General features: G+C 38.3%; 2 long non-coding RNA genes across 2 annotated transcripts in view; one reads left to right on the forward strand and one right to left on the reverse strand.

Annotated features, from left to right (window-relative positions):
• LOC307147689 overlaps window positions 1-24,439 on the forward strand; it is a 249,122-nt gene that overhangs the window by 148,654 nt on the left and 76,029 nt on the right. The gene's annotated exons all lie outside the window — the stretch shown is intronic.
• LOC307148334 lies at window positions 8,288-8,621 on the reverse strand. The gene is made up of 3 exons (XR_013819434.1): window positions 8,573-8,621; window positions 8,457-8,493; window positions 8,288-8,376 (listed from the first exon to the last, which is right to left on the reverse strand). It is a non-coding gene; the product is annotated as an uncharacterized lncRNA (long non-coding RNA).

Below are 24,439 nucleotides of genomic sequence, written 5' to 3' on the forward strand. Positions count from 1 at the left end.
TTTTAACAAATATGTAAAAAATATATTTTTACAATAGTTACCTACTGCAGCTTTAAAGCCACAATAAATAATGCAGAAGTCATTAGATGATTTTGACAGTGTTTGCGTGGCAACATTTTGCTAAGCTGTTTTATCAAAAGATCAAGGAAATATCTGAATCCACAGGCATGTGACAATATTTTCATCCTGAAGATGTAAATTTGTTTTCTAAAAGAGGTTTCAGTATAGTTAGTGTCTCTCTGATACGCATAAACATGGATTATAACTCTTAATACATCTACCATCAGTAATATTCAGCACAATTCAATCCTTCCACAATAACAGACGGTTTCAGTAACGATCATCACAGATATCTGTCTTTTATTTTGAGTGATTTCAGTAAAGTTGCCCTTTTTAGGGTCATAATTTAATGTACATACATCATTTTAAACAATTCTCACTCATTCAGAGGTGACACTTGTCTTTGGTGAAAATTTTTATGATTTTGGTTAAAATACAGTTTCCTCTTATAAAAGCAGCTCAGTTTAAGAAATCAGTCTAAGAGACAAAGACAACTTAAACGTTAATTATTGTAACGCTAGGTGAAAATAAGCAGGCATGAGAGAGAATCTAAATCCAAGGAAGTTTAATAAAAACGCAAGGAAACAGGGTGACAGAAGGGAACCAAGCAAACTCATACAACGACGGACAAGCCACGAGCGAAACATAAGCACTAAATATACACAGACAAACGATCTAAACAAGATAACAAGCGGGCGTGGTTAAAAGGGAAACACCTGGGGAACTAAATCAACATGATAAACTTCAAAGCAAAGCACACAACAGGAAATAACATAAAGTCCAAGCGCACAGGGAATATATGACAATTATGCTAATTTTAAATATTTTCCACAGCATTATTTCTTGATTGAACGATGGTTGTGGTGGAGCTGGAGCTTTCTGGATCATCAGAGAAATATCCCGCAACATCATTGTGAATGTGGTGGTAATACAGGAAGAGGAAAAGCCCTGAAAAAACAAACAAACAAAAACCTGATAAGAGAAACATGTTTTATCTCTAAAGGTGCAGTATGTAATATTGACAGCTAGTGGGTGAACTGGGTATTGCAGTCCAAATTCCAAATGTTGGAGAGATAGGGTATTATAACTCTCTATACAAAGCATAGGCTACTTTATTAAAAATCGAGCGGCAGGATTTCGAACAGTAGCGCTGAGTGGCTCTGCCGGTATGTGTACACTCATAGAAAACAATGTATTCAAAGACATGGCGCGGCGCTGCTCTTCTCTTCTGGTGTGTGGCGGTGTTCAGTCAAACCCTGTCAGAAGGCGGTCGACCACCGGACAAGGGAGTCACGCCGCTAGATAAACTCACAGGTATCGCACACAAGATGCGTACTGACTGAATGTTGAATTTACTTAAAATATTCATTCCTACTAGTAGCCTCGATACATTAGCAAACTAATTTTAGCTAATTTCTTACCTATCAAGGAGAAAATTAGCAAATTCAGAATTTATTTTGAAACCTTTGAAAGTCTCCATCTCTCAAGCACATCTCAAATATTTATACAGCTTTTATTAGACCTATACTTTTGATTATACAGCTTTTTAGATGGATGCCGAGGCTTTTTAGGATGGATAGAATGTACGATTTCGGACCCTTTTCGTTTGCCGGCTTCCATGACTGAAATACACTGTTTTCCGCCGGCGTCCAAATATAATTGGGTAAACTGGCAGTGGGCGGAGTCACACAGACCAAAACAAAGACATTCCGACACGGAACGCACATTTTCAAAGGAGAATAACTAAATGTATATCATTGTTTTTCAGAGAAACAAGTATGTGAAGTAAGCATGTTACTTAAATATCTGCAAACATATTATGGTATGTTTATGCTTTAGTAAAGTCAAAAACTTACATACAGCAGATTTAAATTTTTAAAAATTGTTTAATGTAACCAAAAATAAACTTTGGGCCAAATGCTTTTGGTCAAATTGATTATTACAATAGCTGCAATTATAAACCCTTATAATCAATAAAAATAATGAAATAAAATGAATTAATAAATGAATAAATTATATTTAAAAAGTAATAATGTAAAAATTTTAATTTAATAAAATAATAATTATATATAAAATAAACAATTACATATTTAAAAAATAAATGAATGAAATAAATGAAATAAACTCATGAATGAATTCAAATAACTTAAACAATGATTGTTTCTCACCCTGAAACGAGTTCAACACGGTGAAGATGTAATATGAGGGAATGAGCATCGGTCCATAACTGAAGAACGCCACAGCCCACGTCAGGCCGAAGAGCAGGAACAAACTCAACACCATCATGAGCTGCTTTCTGAACGTCTTTCTCTTGCCGTCAGCCGCTTTTATGTGTCGGGTTTGGACTTAGTGATGATCATGATGAAGATTCCTGTTGTGAAGATGAAGACTAAAGCGTAGTAGCCAATGTTCACTATGTAGTGAATTAAAGGATCTGTAATCCAGCACCTATAGGCCTAATTAGAAGAGAAGAGGCAATGTCGACATGTTGAAGCTTCTTTAATTCATGCATTTGTGACATCAGAACAACTTACGTTCGTGTGGTTTTTCCAGATGTTGTGTTTATAATTACTGCTTTATATCCTCCTAATGAAACAACAGCTACAATTATTGGAGCCGGAAATGCTGAAAACACAGAGACCAGGGTTATTATAGTTCCCTTTTGAATAGAATCTTTGATGCTGTGTCAGGGCGGTGACACTCTGAGAACGCTTCCAAGTGAACCGGTGTCTGAAGCACGTGTAGACACACCAATTAAATTGGCTGAGAGTATGGTGTGATGACGTGGCAAACCGCATCACAGAGATCCCAATTAGATGCCTGAAATGCATGTTATCAGCTTCTTTGTCTTCAGGAGCTGCATGTCTGTTGAGTGTGTGTGTGTGTGGAAAATACTATTGTATAGTGTGTGTTTGTGTGTGTGTGTGTGTGTGTGTGTTTAAAATAAGAATAGGTGTTAGTCTGTAAAGATGTGTGACGCCGTTTCTCGCTTCATGATGGACGACTCGCACGATACGTGTTATGTGAATAGGTGAGGAACACACATTGCAAGAAATTCAGCATGTGCAAGCTCTGATCCCACTTGGCTCTCTGCCCGAGGGATGGGAGTCAAGTCTGATCCTGAGGGTTTAGGTGTAGGCATTCAGGAAGGTGCTTCAGCAGGGTAGTCTACACAAACTGTTGAATTTGAGGAACTGCTCGAGGTTGTTACTCGTGCTGTGGCCAAAATTAAATCTGGAAGGGCCTGATGAACAGAGAGCGGTTGTTTGTTCCAATCTTGATGACCGCTTTCTTACATCATGCAGAGAGCAACCTCCCCACCTTCATCTCCTGTTCATCCACACAGAAGAGTCGCGAATGTGGAAGAATCTGTATTCTGCTCATGTGCATACCCATACCTCATTGACATACTCTACAGTTGTTGGTATGCACAAGCAAGGGTACTGACCATTTCTCCCCTTCAACCGCATCATCGTGGAGGAAGCCTCTGTCATGTGTCAGGCCTCCCGCAATGCCATCAGGGGGTATTTCTGCCAACCCCGCCACCATTGATGATTTGGGAAGCAGAGACACCCAGCGGTTTATCCGCCCCATCCTCGCACGATCTAACTTTAAGGCTTGTTTTGTTGTTCCCTGCTAGTCCTCTGAATCAGAGTCCCACACAGGTTGATTCTGTCAGAAAAATGAACCATCTGTTGTGGCAGCAGGAGTTCAACATTCAGGGCTTAGTAAATAAGATAGGTAGGGTTGGAATTTGGCATAAACAGCTTTCCTAACTTAAAACCAATTTTGTATACTATGCTGGAATAAAGTTCATAGAGTAAACGGTGATTCCCACAGGATTGTGTAAAACAATTGGGTCAAGAGGTTGCCCTACCCAGGGGGTATGTTCCTCTGGAAAGAAAATTATGTACATTTTAAAGTTAAATCCTTCAATCTGGTGCACTTTGAGAGTTAAAAATTAGAAGCTTCAACGCATGTTCAGTGTGTAAATTGAACAAAGAAAAAAGTGTTGTACCTGAACTTTAAAGTGGACTCAAACCTCTTTTTTTTTAGATATAGTAATTTTACATTATTATTTATATGACAGTAATAGCCTTTTTATTGTAAAACTAAATTGCACTCTAAAATAAATTAAAATGTATATTTCATAAGGATATAAAATTTGACTTTACAATACAGTAGAATTTCTCTATTGTCCTAATTTCTTCACACAGACATAAACCCTAGAGCTTTTATTTTGGCTGAAGCTGCAGTTGAGCTTTTATTTGGGCAGAAAACTAACCACATTTTCAGTGAAAACAGGTTTACAATCAGTGAAATGCTGTAATCCCATTTTTTTTTTACTTATGCAGAGGTGAAAATAAATCGCAACTGGTGCCCACTACATTCCTAAATGCATGCTAAACTCACAGCACATGCAGAGATGGAGTTCACTGCATTCATTCACTGTGAACTGAGCCATTCTGAGACTCGGAAAACACCAAATACGGTTCACGCGGAAGCGTCCCCATAGTGCCATGACGCAGCATCTCGTTCCCTTCTCAGGGAACAGGGTTACATACGTAACCTGAGACATTCACCAAAACCATAAAAAATAGTTACTGAAAATAAATAAATTTGAACTGAAAATAAAATATTAAAAAATATATTTAAATTTGATGTACTAAAATAACTCAAACTAAATAAAATTAATAAACTATTTAAAAATATAAAACTAATAAAAATGACAAGATCTTTATGTAAAAATGCTACAACTAGCATTTTTCAATATAATAAAAATTAAAACAGAAAATAGAAAAATAAAACTGATTTAAAATATTGATATAAACTAAAATGATCAGGAGCGTTCAGATGCCCTTAGCTAAAGGAAAAGCTCAACAAAAACAGTATAAAAACAAATAAACAAGTAAAATACCATAAAAGTATCATGACAGTAGTTCATATGATCTGTGAGCTTTCTGTCCCTCCATTGATGGTCTATGCAACTACAACTTTCAAGCCCCAGAAAGGTAGAAAAAACATAATTTAAAGTTCTCTGTAATCAATCATTTTATCCCTTAAAACTAATCTTTGATCACCAAAATGACACATTTAAGTGTTTTTTGTTTGAAAAAAAAAAAAATCTTCATGCCTTAAAATATCTTGAATGTAACTCGACACCCTTGCCTCATTTAGTATAGGCGGTTCTATGAATATGCAAATGAGCCCGCCTCCACTCACTCACTCACTCAGCTCAGAGATCCACTCGTTGACGATCACACGTTGATCTGATTGGTTACAAGGTAGTTTGTGACGTCAGAAACACCAGATATTTCAAACCGTGTTTTTGAGACTGTCTTTTTGAGACAGTTTTAAGGAGATAATACTCCGCAATGGTGTTGATTTATGAATCTATTTGTGAAACTGCATTTTTCCATCTTAAAAATATATCTAAATTACGTCATATGCTCTCAGTGACAAATGCAGAACAGTTAGTTCATGCGTTGATGACATCAAGGCTAGATTATTGTAATGCTATTATGGGTGGTTGCCCTGCATGCTTAATAAACAAACTACTTGAGAATCTCGAGTTCTTACCAGAACCAGGAAGTATGACCATATTAGCCCAGTTCTGTCAACACTGCACTGGCTCCCTATTAAACATCGAATACATTTTTAAATATTGCTGATTACTTACAAAACACTAAATGGTTTAGCTCCCCAGTGCTTGAGCGAGCTCTTAATGCATTATAGTCCTTCACGTCTATTGCGATCTCAAAATTCCGGCCAGTTGATAATACCTAGAATATCAAAATCGACTGCTGGCGGTAGATCCTTTTCCTATTTAGCACCAAAATTTTGGAACAGTCTTCCTAACATTGTCCGGGAAGCAGACACACTCTGTCAGTTCAAATCTAGACTAAAGACACATCTCTTTGACCTAGAATACACATAACACATTATAGACTTCTATAATTCAATGTTAGGCTGCATAGATTTGGTCAGCCGGAACCGGGAACACTTCCCATAAATCCTGATGTACCTGTTACATCATAAGAAGGATGGTGTCTACGTTAATATTAGTCTCTCTGTTTATCCCGAGGTTTACCGCAGTCCGCCGGATCTAATGAAGGACCTGCGCCTGGATGCGACGACAGCGCAGTCCTGAAGTGTCAACTAGCCTCTCCCCTGTGAAGGCCTCCTTCCCTTCCCTTTACCTCTCTACAGATAAAATGCTGTCGGGATAATTCCAGTTCACGTAGCTACATGGAAGCGATAAAAAATTCTGTATTATAAATTTTTCCAGGCTTGTACCTTGGATCCTATTTCATGGTTTGTGTTCTCGAGCCACCAGGCACTGTTTTGTGCAAGTGAGCGGCCGGATTGCATTAAGGGTTTTCTGTTAGAACAGTGTCGTGTTAGCAGCCCCTAAGTTAATAACTAATGATCGTTGCGATGGAAGAGAATCAATCAAAACTAACTTTAGCTGGACAATAACTTTATTCTAGAGCTGCTGTAAAGCCAAAACAATCTCTGTTACTTTAATTTCCTATTATCACTGTTAAGCTGCTTTGAAACAATCTAAATTGTTTCAAAGCGCTATTTAAATGAAGGTGACTTGAATGTATACATGATTTGCCTTAAAGCATATTAAAAACACCACATAGACATATAAACAATATTAAAACCTTGATTTCTCCATATAACTCACTCCAGCCGAACACTGTGATCTTCCTCGTGTAGTTTGTGATGGTGACGTTCTGTCTGATGAGCCATATGAAGAGCTTGAATGAAGAACCAGGTGAATGTAGTCAGCATGGAGTAATGCATGAGCAGCGCTATGAAGACACACGCAGCCTTGTCTCCTGTGTTGGCGACACTCTCGTTTGACAAAAAGGATAAATTCAGGAGAAACAAAGCCACAAACATGTTCATCAAGATCTTCGTGGCTTGATTTGATCTGTCATCTCTATTAAAATATAAAAACAACCTGTATTCGTAACATGCATTTATGCATTTAGCAGACACTTTTATCGAAAAGAGGAACCAAAGCAATTGGTCAAAAAATCTTACAGTAACTATATGTTATATTTTAAGATATTCTACCGTAGGAAATGCAGGAACAGAGCGATGGACAGAAAAAACATGGAGATGCCACAGCCGATATAAGAGATGAAGCTGAATGATTCTACATACGGAGCTGTGATGATTGGATTATCATCTGGAGGAGAGATCTGAAAGAACAGAGAAAACACAACAGAAACAACCCTTTTAACCCCTTACTTGACATCGGTTGCTGCTCATAAGTCATTCTGGATAGAGACATAATCATCGTATATTTAAAAAGCTGACACTTTGTAGTTTACAGCTCAAGACTCAGAATTACTCAGACTGTTATTAACATGGAGATATGGAGATATTATGGATAATATGGAGATATTATGTATAAGCTCAAACTTAAAAAAATTAATATTAGGAATATAATATTTTAAATCTATAAAAATATTATATACATGTGGTATAACAACTTTTAACCACAATTCACGAATTCCCACTTACAAATAATCAGATAAAGTAGTATGTGTATTTGCCGTGCTGTCCGAGGAGAGGGCTCTGAGCTTTGTATTTTGGCCCGAGCCCAGAGTACTTCCCACAAATTGCAAACCAATGCGGGACAGCAGCCAGGAACATTACTGTCAAACCCCCAAATATTGTGAAGTACAAGGCTGATGGTGCGGGGAGATAACACTGCTGCGGCAGTGCAAGAACGGAGTGGACTCCTGCGTGAGCTAATGGACACCGTTCAGTGAAGCCGTGTGAACAAATACACTGGAGCAGACGTGAGGGAATTCATATGCGTGTGATATTCTATTCAAACTACGGGTGGGACAAAATATCGATAGGGCGAAACATCATTGTCCTCCGTGCGATACAAGAATCGATACGCTGGCGCCAAATATCACACTTCGGTACCAGTGACAACACTATTGCCAAATTAAGAGTGTGATGTTTTAACATGCAGTGAATGTTGAACAACAATAACCTGGGGACGTCTGCAATCTTTGCACATAAGGGGTTAAAACCTTTGTTGTTTATTAGCAAGAATCAGATATTTACATTTTTAAATCTTACTATTTGTATGACTTTAGTCATCTTTTACAAGTTCACCAGCATATTGACTCTGATATTTATGTCATGAGGTCTTTAAAGGAAACACTGAGAAGCTTCTCACCATCAGCACTGCAAAGAACGTCAGATGTGAACACGAGCACTTTATGGTGTTATTGTTGATTTTTTCTGTCTCACAGCCGGACGTCGTCCATGTAAGATTTCCTTTGAAGAAAAGAGAGCGAGGAATATATATCAAATAAATGTTGATGGGAACTGATCAAAACAGCCATAAATAAATGTACCTTTGCCATCCCAAGAACTGCAGGACGCCTCACCGACCTGTAAGAACATGTATTTTGCTTTCACAGTGTCTGGTCATTATAAAAAAAAAAAAGTTTCACAACAAAACCTTCATTACCAGATCTTTCTGTGTAAAGAACATTTCTATATTGTTGGTAAGGTCGGAGATATTGGCCTTCATTGTTATTCCATAAATAACTTTATATTGTTGTTTCTCATCTCTTCCATCTTAGACTCCAGATTGTCCAAGGCGTCTCTGCAAAATTGAAAAATCAGCCTGTATTCTGTTAGCCTGGTAATACCAGACTCTGCTACTTCGCTTTGCTTCGTAGAGAGAGTCTGGAGTTCCGTAATAGAAAAACGTTTTCTTTAACGCCTGGGGGCGTTCATATCACAGTCCTGCAAAGATGACAGAATTTACTCACATTTGCTAAGCATGAGAGCGTTTTAGACCAAACATATAATGGTGACTGAGTGTGTCCTGGACGCATCTGTGAATGGTGAGATATTTTGCTAAATAAAATCTTGCCAGAAGAGTTGCGCGATAACTTTATTATACATTTTTTTCCGTTTGTACCATCTCAGTGAGCTTTTGTGAGGTTTTACGCATGCGCTGTAAGGTGAATTTAGCGTTTTCAGGTGTTTTTCAAAAGTTTCTCATCCACACTGAAAAGTTGGAAATTCAAATGCATTAATGTAGATGTAGCCGGACTTCACATGTTTCCCCTCATGGTTACACTGAAATTTTATGACTTACACTGTCCTGAAATTAGCAAGTAAAATTATTGGTATTCCTACCCCTAAATTATCGGATAGTGTCTCTACAGAAAACATTTTACATTTGTTGAAAAAATACTCTTTAAAGAGTTTTTTTTTGTTGAACTCAAGAATGGTTTATAAATCGTTGTCGGATTTACAGCTGGAAGAAAAACAGAAATGACCTCAATGAGTTTTTCAGTCGTCACAAGTGCTTTCAGACAATGAATATGTAATATTTACACAGTCTTATTGGATTTATTGATGTCAAACGGACTTGAGATTGGAGTCTTCTGAGCTGGCTGCACAAATACAACATATAAGGCCACTATGTAATGATGTTAACATTTAAATTGTTTAAAGCAACATACTTATCTGGCATGAAGCATAACAGACGATCATCAGCCACAGCAAATTTTGCTTTTGTCGAGACATAATTCCCCAAAACAGCCTGATAGAGACACAAAAGTTGGATTTTCCTTTTCAACAGATATTAGTAATAAATCTTAAAGCATTTCCTTATTTCGTTCTTGAGATGAAACATCCTCAGTCCAAGAGGAGAGAGAGTTTCATCCGTTCACATATGAAGCCGTATGATTATGATCCGCAGCTCAGAGCCGCTGGAACAGTTAATTGGCAAACATGCAAATCATGTTATTTTGGGCTTTAACTGTGAATATCAGTATTTGTTTATATTCAGATTAAATTTATCAAGTCACATTTGCTCACAGAGAACAATGTAAGTACAATTATATTTAATAATAGTAGAAAGAAGATTCCAATGAAAGCATAAACTTTATTAGTGGTTATTAGACAATGTTTAGATTATTTTGCTATAGTTAGATTCAGAGACCCATACATAAATGTCACGTTTTAACAGTAAAAATCTAAATCTTATATGTTGTTTATAAAGTTTGTGTTTTCTCCTTTCAATAAATGGCACTTGCTGTAATATTTTGTCACTTAATGAATGATATTCACATATTTACAAGTTTGACTGATTTGAATAAATGTTTTTGGAGTCACTGAAAATCCATCATGATTAATGAATTTTATTTACACAATGCATTATCTTCATTACAATCACATGAGAGGCTTTCAGAGATAATAATGCATTAAAGCCACATTAAATAATGCAGAAGTCATTAGCTGATTTTGACAGTGTTTGCGTGGCAACATATTCAATAACCAAATATGTTTTACATCCGAGTGTGTGAACAAGCAAATATCTTAATCCATAGGCGTGTGACTTTAGTTTCATTCTGAAGATGTAAATTTGTTTTTTAAAAGAGGTTCAGTAGTTTGTGTCTCTCTGACACGCATATGTTCAAACATGGATTATAACTCAATAAATCTAACATCAGTAATATTCAGCACAATTCAATCCTCCCACAATAACAGACGTTTTCAGTAACGATCATCACAGATATTTGTCATTTGTTTTGAGTGATTTCAGTAAAGTTGCCCTTTTTAGGGTCATAATTTAATGTAGATACATAATTTTAAACAGTTCTCACTAATTAAAGATTATAAACATATAACATCATATGAACATTTGTCTTTGGTGAAATTTTTATTTAAATTATATAATTTTTAATATTTTACTAAACAGCAGCTCAGTTAAAGAAATCAGTCTAAGAGAGAAAGACACCTTAAACCTTAATTATGCTAATTTTAAATATTTTCCACAGTATTAATTCTGAATTGAACAGTGGTTATGGTGGAGCTGGAGCTTTCTGGATCATCAGAGAAATTTCCCGCAACATCATTGTGAATGTGGTAGTAATACAGGAAGAGGAAAAACCCTGAAAAAAACAAACACAAAAAAAACGGTAAGAGAAACATGGTATTTGGTATATTAAGTTTTATTGCATTTATTTCTACAAAACAAAAGGCTGATTTGATAGGAAGATGGAGCTGATGTGCAAATAGTTCAGACTATGTGCCAATGTAGTTCATGCAGTGATATTTGTGTATTTTATATGACAGACCTATAGGTTTTGTCAATGGCATTTATTCCTGCAAAACAAAAGGCTGATAACTTGCTCTTTGTGATTAATAAGATTGAGTGAATGTAGATAATAGTTCCGGTGGATGAACGGCCTCTTTCGAGCTAAAGCCCAGGGGCCCCTTATAGTCTTAATGTGGCTCTGAACACGAGTACTGTCTGAATGTTGAATTCACTTAGGATATTAATTCCTGCTAATAGCCTGGATGCATTAGCAAACTAACTATAGCAAATGACTTGCCTATCAAGGAGAAAATGTGCAAACTCAGCGTAAAACCCAGGAAGGTTTCAAAATGAATGCTGTCTCCATCTCTCAAGTGCATCTGCAATATTTATACAGCTTTTATTGTACTTTTGATCATACAGCTTTTTAGATGGATGCCGAGGCTTTTTAGGACGGGTAGAAGGTTCGATTTTCGTTTGCCAGCTTTCATGACTGAAATACACTGCTTTCCGCGGTGCTGAAATATGATTGGGTAAACTGGCAGTGGGCGGAGTCACACAGACCAAAACAAAGATAGACAATGTATAGCATTGTTTTTCAGAGAAACATGTATGTGAACTGATGTGAACGCATGTTTCTTAAATATGTCCAAACATATTATGGTATTTTTATGCTTTAGTACAGTCAAAAACTTACATACAGTACCTTTAAAGTCATTTGCATAATTCTTAAAATGTAACCAAAAATAAACTTTGGGCCAAATGATTTTGGTCAAATTTATTGTTACAATAGCTGCAATTATAAACCCTAATAATCAATAAAAAGAATAAAATAAAATGAATGAATACATTTAAAAATTTTTGTAAAATATCAATTTAATAAAATAATAATTGTATATAAAATAAACAATTATGTACGGATAAATAGAAGCATTCTACTAAACCAGATATAATGAAGTATGTGATTGTTTCTCACCCTGAAATGTGTTCAACACGGTGAAGATGTAATATGAGGGAATGAGCATCGGTCCATAACTGAAGAACGCCACAGCCCACGTCAGGCCGAAGAGCAGGAACAAACTCAACACCATCATGAGCTGCTTTCTGAACGTCTTTCTCTTGCCGTCAGGCGCTTTTATGCGTCGGGCTTGGACAACCCTAGTAAAGATAGTGATGAAGATTCCTGTCGTGAAGATGAAGACTAAAGCGTAGTAGCCAATGTTCACTTTGTAGTGAATTAAAGGATCTGTAATCCAGCACCTATAATTAGAAGAGAAGAGAAAATTTTGATTTAAAAGCTTCATTGTTATTTCATGCATTTGTGACATCATAACAACTTACATTCGTGTGGTTTTTCCAGATGTTGCGTTTATAATCACTTCTTTATATCCTCCTAATGAAACAACAGCTACGACTATTGGAGCCGGAAACACTGAAAGCACACGGAGACAAGGGTTATTATAGGTAACTAAAAAATATTAATAAAATACTAAAATAACACTGATGGAGACAAATCATTTTGTTGAGTGCTCAGATGCTCTTTAAAGAAATGGATCAAGAAAAGGACAAAAACACCATAAAAGTATCATGACAGTAGTTCATATGACTCGTGCACAATATATTTTCTTAAAGGATTAGTTCACCTCAAAATGAAAATTTCCTGATAATTTACTCACCCCAAAGCCATCCAAGATGTTCATCTCTTTCTTTCTTCAGTGGAAAATAAATTAAGTTATTTTGAGGAAAACATTTCAGGATTTTTCTCCACACAATGGACTTCAATGGCAACCAGAATATTGAAGTTCAAATCAATGGCGTTTCAAAGGACTTTGCACGATCCCAGCTGAGGAATGGTGTCTTATCGAGCGAAACAATCGGTCTTTTTCAAAAAAAAAAAAAAAATGTATATATTGTTTGTCTTGTGCTGGTCTGTGATGCGCCACGTATTACGTCATCACGTTGGAAAGGTCACAAAAAAAAAAAGAAGAAAATAATAATAATAAATTAAAACAAAGATGTTGGACAATTTTGAAGTTGGAAGAGAAAATTAGATGGAATTTTTCACCCTTCCCTACATTTTTGAACCGGAGTACACAGACAAATAACTTGACGTGACCCGCTGCAATGCGTGGCGCATCGCAGACCAGCACAAGATGAACAATTGTGGTTAAAAAGTATATACATTTTTATTTTTTTAGAAACTGACCGATCGTTTCGCTAGATAAGACACCATTCCTCAGCTGGGATCATGCAGAGCCCTTTGAAACGGCATTGATTTGAACTTCAACATTCTGGTTGCCATTGAAGTCCATTGTGTAGAGAAAAATCCTGAAATGTTTTCCTCAAAAATGTTTATTTCTTTTCCACTGAAGAAAGAAAGACATGGATATCTTGGATGGCAATTTATCAGGAAATTTTAATTTTGAGGTGAACTAATCCTTTAAGTGAGCACTATAACAGGTGGTTTCTCCATATAACTCACTCCAGCCGAACACTGTGATCTTCCTCATGTAGTTTGTGATGGTGACGTTCTGTCTGATGAGCCATAAGTACATATGAAGAGCTTGAATGAAGAACCAGGTGAATGTAGTCAGCATGGAGTAATGCATGAGCAGCGCTATGAAGACACACGCAGCCTTGTCTCCTGTGTTGGCGACACTCTCGTTTGACAAAAAGGATAAATTCAGGAGAAACAAAGCCACAAACATGTTCATCAAGATCTTCGTGGCCTGATTTGATTTGGCTTTCCTGTTCAAATATAAAAATAACCTGTATTTCTAACATGCATTTATGCATTTTGCAGATGCTTTAATCCAAAAGAGAAGCAAAAGCGAATGTTAAAAAAATCTAAAGTAACTATATGTTATATTTAAGAGACTCTACCGTAACAGGAAATGCATGAAAAGAGCGACAAACAGAAAAAACATGGAGATGCCACAGCCGATAGAAGTGATGAAGCTCAATGATTCCACATATTGCTCTCTGATGTTTGCATTTACATCTGGAGGAGACTGAGCAGAGAAAACAACAGAAATGCACAGATGATGATTTTTAAAAACCTTGTAAGCAAGAATCAGATCTTTAAATTTTAAATGCATTTATCTGTTAAGTTTCTTTATTGAACTTGTACAAGCTCACTAGCATATAGTGGACTAAAATACTCTGATTTTGATTTCATGGGGTCTTTAAATGAAACACTGAGAAGCTTCTCACCATCAGCACTGCAAAGAACGCCAGATGTGAACACGAGCATTTTATGGTGTTATTGCTGATTTTTTCTGTCTCACAGCCGGACGTCGTCCATGTAAGATTTCCTTCAAAGATAAGAGAGCGAGGAATGAAATATAAAATAAATTAGTTTTTTGATTTTACCTGATCAAAACAGCCATAAATAGATTTACCTTTGCCATCCCAAGAACTGCAGGACGCCTCACCGACCTGTAAGAACATTTTTATTTTGCTTTCACAGTGTCTGGTCATTATACAGTATATAAAAAAGTTTCACAACAAAACCTTTATTACCAGATCTTTCTGTGTAAAGAACATTTCTATGTTGTTGGTAAGGTCGGAGATATTGGCCTTCATTGTTATTCCATAAACCTCATTGTTCAAAACAGTGTAATTTTTAGTTTCATCCTAAATAAGAAATAAATCAAATATGAATGAACATGTATGAACACAATAGATCAAGAAACATTTGTTAAAAGAAAGGTACACCCAAAAATGTCTCTTATGTCTCTGTTATATTTTCACTAGAACACAATTTAGAATTTTTATCTCTTTTCAAACAACAATTAAAAAATTGCAAAAAGGATTAAAAAAACACCATAGAAGCATTATAACAGTAGTGAACATGACAGTGTACTAATATCCAGCCCTTCTGAAGTCAAGAGATTTGTGTCATGATGGAGCAGAGATAAGTGACAATTTATTTGGTGAATTATTCCATAAACTCCATAAATTCCAAAAAAACTCCAAAAGAAGTTAAAACATGGATTTTTTTTTTTTTTTTATTGTGAGTACCTTTCCCATGTTTTTGAACCGTAGAACTCCAAGTAATGCACATCCATGGTTTTCCAGTCGTGATTTATTAAAGGCCTCGCTGGGAATCTTTACAGACCAGGGAATGTCTGTCTTCAGTTCACTTTGACAATCAGTAACCTGTGAAAAAAAGAATTAGGTAACACTTTATTTTACAGTGTCCTTGTTACATATGTTACATGTACCTACCATAGTAATAACAGTAAATTATGCATAATTACATGCAACTAACCCTAAACCAAATCCTAATCCTACCCTAACCCTATAGTATGTACATGTATTTGCTTAATGTTACTCAGTACTTAAATATATAATTACCCTGTAACAATGACACCTTAAAATAAAGTGTAACCAAGAATTATAATAAATAAGGAATTCTAAGACTTGAGAAATTAGAAAATGCCGGGCAGTCTGGTTGAGGAACGACCACTCCTCGAGAAAACAAAGGACCTTTCTGGAAATTAACATTTGAACTCTCTCTTGTGAAGTTAGCATCACCATTTGAGACGCAAGTCTCACCTCAGAATACATCTCTTTCCCTCTCCCCCCACTCCCTCTCTCTCATGCTGAGATCACCTGAAATTCACCCTAAAATCGATATAGTTTAAATGTGAATTATTATCATACAGTTTTATACATGTTTGGTATCATTTGAAATGTCTCAGTGCGACTGGTACAAATGTCTCATTCCCAAAGAAGTAAACCAAAAGGTAAATTAAGTTTTTAAGAGTTAGGGATAACCTGCACACCAGGTCTGGGTATATAATGAATTGCAACAAGAGGCTCAGGGTGATTCTGTAACTCAGATTAGCCCATAATATTAAAGGATCTCAAAGACTTCAGCATTATGTATTTGTGTTGGGTTTCACCTATATACATATTTTACTCTTTATCTCTGAGAATTTGGTGTTATTGTATTGATTATCTTTGAACTGATTATGAAATTAGCATGATACAATTACCTGACGTAATAAATTGTTATATTTGATTATTCTGACTTGCTCTGAAATTGTTTTCCCAAGTAGATTAAACGGATTCCTATTCTGCGTCAGATTAGTGACAACTAATATTTGGCACTAATTCAAGTGTACTTGGTTTTGCAAAGACAAGAAGGGAATTTCTGTTTAGAGCAGCAAATGCTGTTTGACCAGCCTAAATTTGGGTGTGTCTTACCTCTGTTTTAATTTAATGTTACTTTAGAAATGTACTTTAGAAATCATGGCATGGCCAATCCAAAGCTATTATGAGAGAAGTAAAGTTGGTCGACTTATATCTTCAGTAGTGGCCATACCTCTACTGAAGTAAACGTTTAATTTAAATTCAAGTGTATGAAATTCCATGGGGGATATACTTTGGTATAAGCCTGAATGTGACCATCTCAGGTATACCCAATTACCTCTGTTTAATGATCGAAGCTGGCGAGTTTGTGATCGTGAGACCCACGTAAAACAGAAGGCGTGAGGACCTCAAAAGCGACATAGTTTCCTAGTCTGAGTGGGTCAAATATAATTAAAGAGTTAAAAAGAATAATCAAACATTTGCTCACTTTTAATGATGCTCAGATATCATTAAAACCTTTTTCATTTATGAAGTCAGATGAAATAACGAGGTAATACATGAGAAAATGTATTTCATTTAATCTTGTTGTGTTGCGTAAAAGACAGTAACAAGCAGAGACCTTCACCCGTCTTAGCGGAAACCCCCATTTGGACCGATAAACGGGCTTACAGAATCATACCATGTTTTATTGTTTCTCAAGTCTTACTTTTATCCTGTTCGGATCTGAAGAGTAACATATGTCTCTGGTTTCTGTGTTCTCATCTTGTATGTGAAGAAGACCAAAAACATCCCCTGTCACAATGTCTGCATTGCTTATATTTTTGTGTTCCATTTCTTCCATCTTAGACTCCAGATTGTCCAAGGCGTCTCTGCAAAATTGAATGATCACTCTGTATTCTGTGATAAGATTTTTAATTTTAAAAGTCACTGGTAACCACACACTTACGATGCTTTTGAGGGATTAATAAATCCATCCTTGTCTTTTAGATCATCTGTAGTTAGATTGTAAGTTATCTTGGGTGTTGTGGAACTGGTTGTTGGATTGTTAATGGTTTTGTATGACATTGATGTTAAAGTAGTTGATCTTTCATCAACACAGATGACACTCATCCATTCACTCCCATTAAAATTCAGAACATATGTACATCCTTCATTCCCTTAAATACAAAGTAATATATAAGAGATGGATTTTAATGATATAGGCTATCTGTGCTTTTGGATCTCAAATATTTAAGTGATTAGGCTAAATATATTGTGTTGTTTATCTATAAACCTATACATGTATTGTAATTTAAGCATGCATATTCATCACAGTTGACATAGGCCCTTTCAAGGGAACTAGCTCTGCGTCGAAAACGCTGCGGGAGCGCCCCTGCTTGATTGCATCGTGAAGCACATATGGAATTAGTCCAATGGCGTGACGGAACTTTCCTGAAATGTTGTTCGCTCGCCATTAAAATGTTTATTTTTTTATTTTTTTATATATATCGATGAAAACTCCCGCCTTTGACAACTTCTAATGACAGACAAAAAACACCAGGGACACAGATTCACACACAGAGCGCTTGCTAAAGACACAAAAGCTGACATTGATTTGTCTCTCACCCGGAGTGGCCCGCACTGAGGGACCCGCACTAAGGAAATGGCCAAGTCAGTGAGCCGTTCTATGGCAGCCCTGGTGGCCACGGAGAGGCATCTCTGCCTGAAACTTGCAAGAATGAAGGAGAATGAGAAAAGCTTCCCTCTGGACGCCCGCTCTCTCCTGCTGGCCTCTTTGGTGACGCAGTTAATTCTGTCACCAAGAGGTTTCAGGAAGAAGCAGTCTGCGGCGTTCCAGATATTCCTGCCTCGCCGAGCTTATATCTCGGGGGCTGCTGGGCGAGAAAGCAGCCCCAGCCGTCATCCAGCTCCTCACATAAGTGCAACAAAACAGAACAAAACAGTTGCGTCTCGCGCTCAAACCACAAAAAGACTGGAAGGCGGTGCAACTCTCTCAGGCTAAGTCCTCGAAGGGCAAGGCATTATTGAGTACCGTTATTGTGTCTAAGAGGGCTTCATCTAAGACGTCCAGACTGCACCAGCGCCAGGCTTCTGAGGGTGCGCCCCTCCGGGGAAAGACTGATTCCACCTCATACGGTGCCCATCTCCCCTCAGTGCCCTCAGGGGGCCGTTCTGTCAACCCCGCCTTCATGCCGGGACACAGAGGTACCCAGCGAGCGTTTACCTGAGGGTCGCTCGCTTACTCCTTCCGAGGATGGTTCTAGAGCGCCACTTCGTAGATTTTCTGGCAGAGTGGATACATCTACCAAATATAGCTCGCTGGGTCCTGCAGATGATTGAAAAAGGCTATACCATTCAGTTCAGGTCTCGCCCACCATGGTTCAGCGTGGTCCTACCCACAGTGGTGGGCCCTGAGCAGGCTCTGTTTATGAAACCAAAAGGAAAAGCTCTTCTGTAAGAAGAGTCCAATTTTTGTGACCAATTTTAGATCTGCATCTGTTGCTCAAATTCAAAATGCTTACTCTGAAGCAAATCGTGTCACAGATCATGTACAAGTACTGGTTTGTCACTATAGATCTAAAATCCTTCCACAACATAGGAAGTTCCTGAGGTTTGCTTTCGGGGGCGAAGTGTACCAAAATCGAGTTCACCTCGCACTTTCATAAAGTGTTTGGATGCAGCTATGGCTCCACTGGGAGTACAGGGCATCCGCACACTAAACTATATCGACAATTGGTTGATTCTAGCTCAATCTGAGCATCTAGCGGTTTGACATTAAGATGTTGTTCTTGCCCACATGAGAAAGTTGGGGTTGAGGTTGAATGCCAAGAAGAGTGTGCTTTCTCCACAGAGGACCATTATTCTGGGCATGGTTTGGAACCCAAAAAAACTTAGTTTCTTTTCCGAGGGCCTTTGTTGGGAGCTCCTTGTTGTTGCGTCATGCTAACGACGGATGCATCCCTCACGGTTTGGGGGGTGATCATGAGTGGTCGCTCAGCTCGAGGCCTGTGGCGGGACCATCATCTCTCGTGGCACATAAACTGCCGGGAAATGCTGGCTGTGTTTCAAGCTTTGAAATACTTCCTCCCAGACCTGAGGGGCCAACATTGCTTGTTCGTACCAACAAACCATCAGGGGTGTGCGATTGTGCCCCTTATTCAAGCTGGCTCACCAGATCCTCCTATGGGCCCAAGGGAAACTGCTCTCTCTGAGGGCAGCATATATTTAAAATCAGGGAGCATTTAAATCAGTGAGCAGACATCCTGTTGAGGCAGGGGCCGAGGCCCGGGGAATAGAGACTCTTATGAAAGAACTTGATGCGATCTGTTCGCATCCCAAGAGACGACACACTGTCCACTTTGGTTCTTCCTCACTCAGCCAGCCCCTCTTTGGCTGGACGCTATGGTCCAAATGTGGCCGAGGCTACGTCTGTACGCTTTTCTTCCGATCGCTCTGCTCCAGGGAGTTCTTGAGAGAGTTCACCGGGGCTGGGCCCGTCTTCTGTTAGTAGCCCCGTTCTGGCCTGACAGAGTATGGTTCTCAGACCTAGTGTCTCTCCTCGACGGCTCTCCACTGGAGATTCCTTCTCTCTCAGGCAAGCGGGTTGATCCTTCACCCCCGGCCAGAATTGTGGAAACTGTGGGCTTGGGTCCCAGCTCATAAGTTCAGGTCTCTCATCTGAGGTTTTTGAGACCATCCTCCACTCCATGAGGAAACTCTATGCCTTGAAGTGGAGACTATTGACCCAGTTAACTGCCCACTGGGTGAAGTGCTGGGGTTCCTGCAGGACCGTTTCTCCCGAGGGTTATCCCCCTCCACACTAAAGCTGTACGTTGCTCTCAAAATAATCTGAGACATTCAATACCTTTCGTATCTCATCTCCCTCATGCCTGGAATTTCCGCCCGCTATGGTAAAGTCTTATCTTCACCCTAGACCGGGTTATGTTCCTAAGGTTCCTACTAATATTGTAAGACCTATAGCTCTGCAGGTCTTCTGTCCTCCTCCCTTGGACGTCAGATCAAGAGAAACTAAATCTGATCTGCCCAGTTAGGGTCCTAGATGCTTATGTCCACAGAGCTGCCCTGTGGAGGAAATCTGAACAGTTGTTCATTTGCTTTGGGTCACCCAGAAAGTGGTGCCCAGCATCTAAGCAGAGGATGAGCAAGTGGGTGGCGAGGCTATCTCACTTGCTTATGAGTCGGCCGGTCAGCCTTCCACTTTGATTGTACGGGCCCACTCTACTAGGAGTATGGTTGCTTCCAAAGCATTACTGTCAGGAGTTTCTCTCCTAGATGTTTGTGATGCAGCAGGCTGGTCCTCACCGCACACATTCGTGAGGTTCAACGACCTTGACCTCAGCTCCACTCCAGGGGCGCAGGTACACTGACTTCAGCATGGCAGCATGGGTAATTTGTTCCTGCAAATTCTCTTGAAAGGGAACGTCTCGGTTACGTATGTAACCTTAGTTCCCTGAAGAGGGAACGAGACGCTGCATACTCCCGGCTTCAACCTATCAGAAGCTTACACTCACCTAAAGGATTATTAGGAACACCTGTTCAATTTCTCATTAATGCAATTATCTAATCAACCAATCACATGGCAGTTGCTTCAATGCATTTAGGGGTGTGGTCCTGGTCAAGACAATCTCCTGAACTCCAAACTGAATGTCAGAATGGGAAAGAAAGGTGATTTAAGCAATTTTGAGCGTGGCATGGTTGTTGGTGCCAGACGGGCCGGTTTGAGTATTTCACAATCTGCTCAGTTACTGGGATTTTCACGCACAACCATTTCTAGGGTTTACAAAGAATAGTGTGAAAAGGGAAAAACATTCAGTGTGCGGCAGTCCTGTGGGCGAAAATGCCTTGTTGATGCTAGAGGTCAGAGGAGAATGGGCCGACTGATTCAAGCTGATAGAAGAGCAACTTTGACTGAAATAACCACTCGTTACAACCGAGGTATGCAGAAAAGCATTTGTGAGGCCACAACACGCACAACCTTGAGGCGGATGGGCTACAACAGCAGAAGACCCCACCGCAGCGGCGGTTTCTTCATTAGGGCGATCGGGCGACGCACCACCAAAGTGTGAAAGGGACTTTCATTCAATCACTATCTCATTCAACCACAGAGTTATGCTAGCAGTCACTCACTGTTGTTCTGCCTCTGGATATAGTCCAATCAGCGCCGAGTCACGTTCTGTGGAGTACCGCCTCTTTTTGGGCGATTTCACTCTGGCTGAGAATCGCCCAGAGTCTTCCCATAGACTTACATTCAAAGATTTTTTTTTTCGAACTGCAGGCACTGCAATGCATTCTCTATGGGTTCCGGGAGGGCTCGCACTAACGTGCTTTCGTCATCATACGTAACCTTAACTTGTGCAGCGATTGGTGGAAACAAATGTACCTCTATTAATATTTAGCCATAAGCTGAAGTGACATCCAATAATTTCCTCAGTGCATAACTTACATTTCACGGACATATTCTCCATCTGTAAATGTTAGAAAGTCCAGTTTGCTGTCATGAGTGGGCGAGCTTTCTGCAAGCTATACTTCCGTGAACGAGCGCCGCCGCGTGCATGCGCGCCGAACAGACGGAGCGCAATAGAATAGGAGCGCAATTATTCGGACTAAAATATACATTAGCACTAAATTATAAATATATTTAGCTAAAACATTTGTTGTTGAATATTTGTTGTTGTTGGTGAACATAAATGTGCTAGAGAATTTCAAACCTACATGTGTATTTTTATGATATTAGCTTTTTTTTTTTTTTTTTTTTTTTTTTTTGGTTTAGTAAATTTAACTACTTCTTTAAAAAACATTATTTTGTTTTTAGATTGTAATGTTGCAATGTTAGAATGTAATGTGATTTGACCCCTTTTTTGGATAGACTGCAGATAGACAGCAAGGTTACACTATGTTTGTTTTTATAACCTTCAATATAAACATTGTTTGTAGGACAATATCGATCAGGATATTAAATATTTAAAAAAAAAATTAAATACAGGTTTTTTTTATTCAAATAGAAAAATAATAATTAAATACTCAGATTATACTATACATCGCCATTTAGCCCAAAAATTCAGATTTATTTGGCAATTGGCTATTTCCCAACCCTACCGGCTGAAGTTTTAGCTAAACTTTAGGCTAATGATAGCTACATTATTATCACTGTTAAATTGTTATTTAACAATAAGCCTACATTCAGTCCTGAATTAAAAATTCAGTTTGTTGTGCCCCCCCAAAATTTTTTAGCACCAGCCGCCACTGCCCCACCGGGTACCACTCATCTCCACTACAAATAGGAAAAAGAGGCTACAATTTGCACGAGCTCACCAAAATTGGACAGTTGAAGACTGGAAAAATGTTGCCTGGTCTGATGAGTCTCGATTTATGTTGAGACATTCAGATGGTAGAGTCAGAATTTGGCGTAAACAGAATGAGAACATGGATCCATCATGCCTTGTTACCACTGTGCAGGCTGGTGGTGGTGGTGTAATGTGTGGGGGATGTTTTCTTGGCACACTTTAGGCCCCTTAGTGCCAATTGGGCATTGTTTAAATGCCACGGCCTACCTGAGCATTGTTTCTGACCATGTCCATCCCTTTATGACCGCCATGTACCCATCCTCTGATGGCTACTTCCAGCAGGATAATGCACCATGTCACAAAGCTCGAATCATTTCAAATTGGTTTCTTGAACATGACAATGAGTTCACTGTACTAAAATGGCCCCCACAGTCACCAGATCTCAACCCAATAGAGCATCTTTGGGATGTGGTGGAACGGGAGCTTCGTGCCCTGGATGTGCATCCCACAAATCTCCATCAACTGCAAGATGCGATCCTATCAATATGGGCCAACATTACTAAAGAATGCTTTCAGCACCTTGTTGAATCAATGCCACGTAGAATTAAGGCAGTTCTGAAGGCGAAAGGGGGTCAAACACAGTATTAGTATGGTGTTCCTAATAATCCTTTAGGTGAGTGTACTTTGTTGGTTCAGGTATAGCTTAAGGTGTGGAGATCACACATTCTAATTTATTTTAATTCTAATTTAACAAACCTTAATTCAATTCTAATATAACATCTTGACGGTTACTGGTTAATGACGAGCGTCGGTTAGGGAAAAAACTAAATGAACATTACTAACATTTGTTTGACCAAGTATTGTGTAAATGCAGATCTCGGATATAGGTCCCCTAGAAGAAGATGCAAGCTGGTTGTCAAGAAAATCGGATATAGAAACCGGAAATGCCTGAGCTGTAATAAGTAGAACGCGGAAGTCATTGTGCAAGTAGTCCATTATGCAATGTACACCTCTCTCAAGCTCTGAATATGAATATGCAATTGTTCTTATTTGTATACTGTTTGAGGAGATTTGGTGTACTTCCAACAACAGATACCTAATATAATATGATAACAAATACCAGTTTGCAGTATTAAGCAGCTTTACAGGCTGTTTTTGTACAGCTAAAAAAACTGGAAGCAGATGATGCAAATCTTACGTGAAAAATATGTTAGTTTAGCTGTTTAGCTTAAAAATCTGAGACAAAGAACAGTGGCATGAAAAAATACAAGTGATATGAAACTATCTGGTCTAGTTGTCATAGTTGTTACAATTTTCAGCTCGCCTTGTCTTGAATCTTTGGTGAAAACTTGCCTTAAAATAACCTCTCTGACTGCCCCAATTAAGAAACGCTGGTTTAACAATGCAATCTTATATTGAAGTGTTCGGTATTTAAGCTGCACATTCATCAATGCAACCTTCGTTCTTCCCTTTCTTATTTACTGTGAGGAGCACAGAAATATAAAGAATGCAAGCAAGCACAGGCTCATTCCCATAGTGGCCTGTTACACCTGTCCTTTTATATAACCAACAGTTCTGCCATAATTAAACAAACTAAAATTAAAAACAAAATAATGTGGATAAAATCATACCTGATGGTGACTCAGTCTGACAGCTCACATTATTCAAAGTTCCTGTAAAAGGGAAGAGATGGAATTATTACAAGTCTCACTAAATATAAATAATCTAAAATAGTCTGTGGTTAAACCATGATCTGCTCTTTCTCAGAAACACATTGCAGCGCTTACAGTACAATTAATATTCAGACTTCATTTAAACAGCTTCTTTGGTTGATTATGTTAGCCTTAAGTGTGTTTGGATCTGTTTATGGTTT

This window comes from Squalius cephalus (genome assembly GCF_949319135.1).
Source record: "Squalius cephalus genome assembly, chromosome: 20".
NCBI classification, from domain to species: domain Eukaryota; kingdom Metazoa; phylum Chordata; class Actinopteri; order Cypriniformes; family Leuciscidae; genus Squalius; species Squalius cephalus.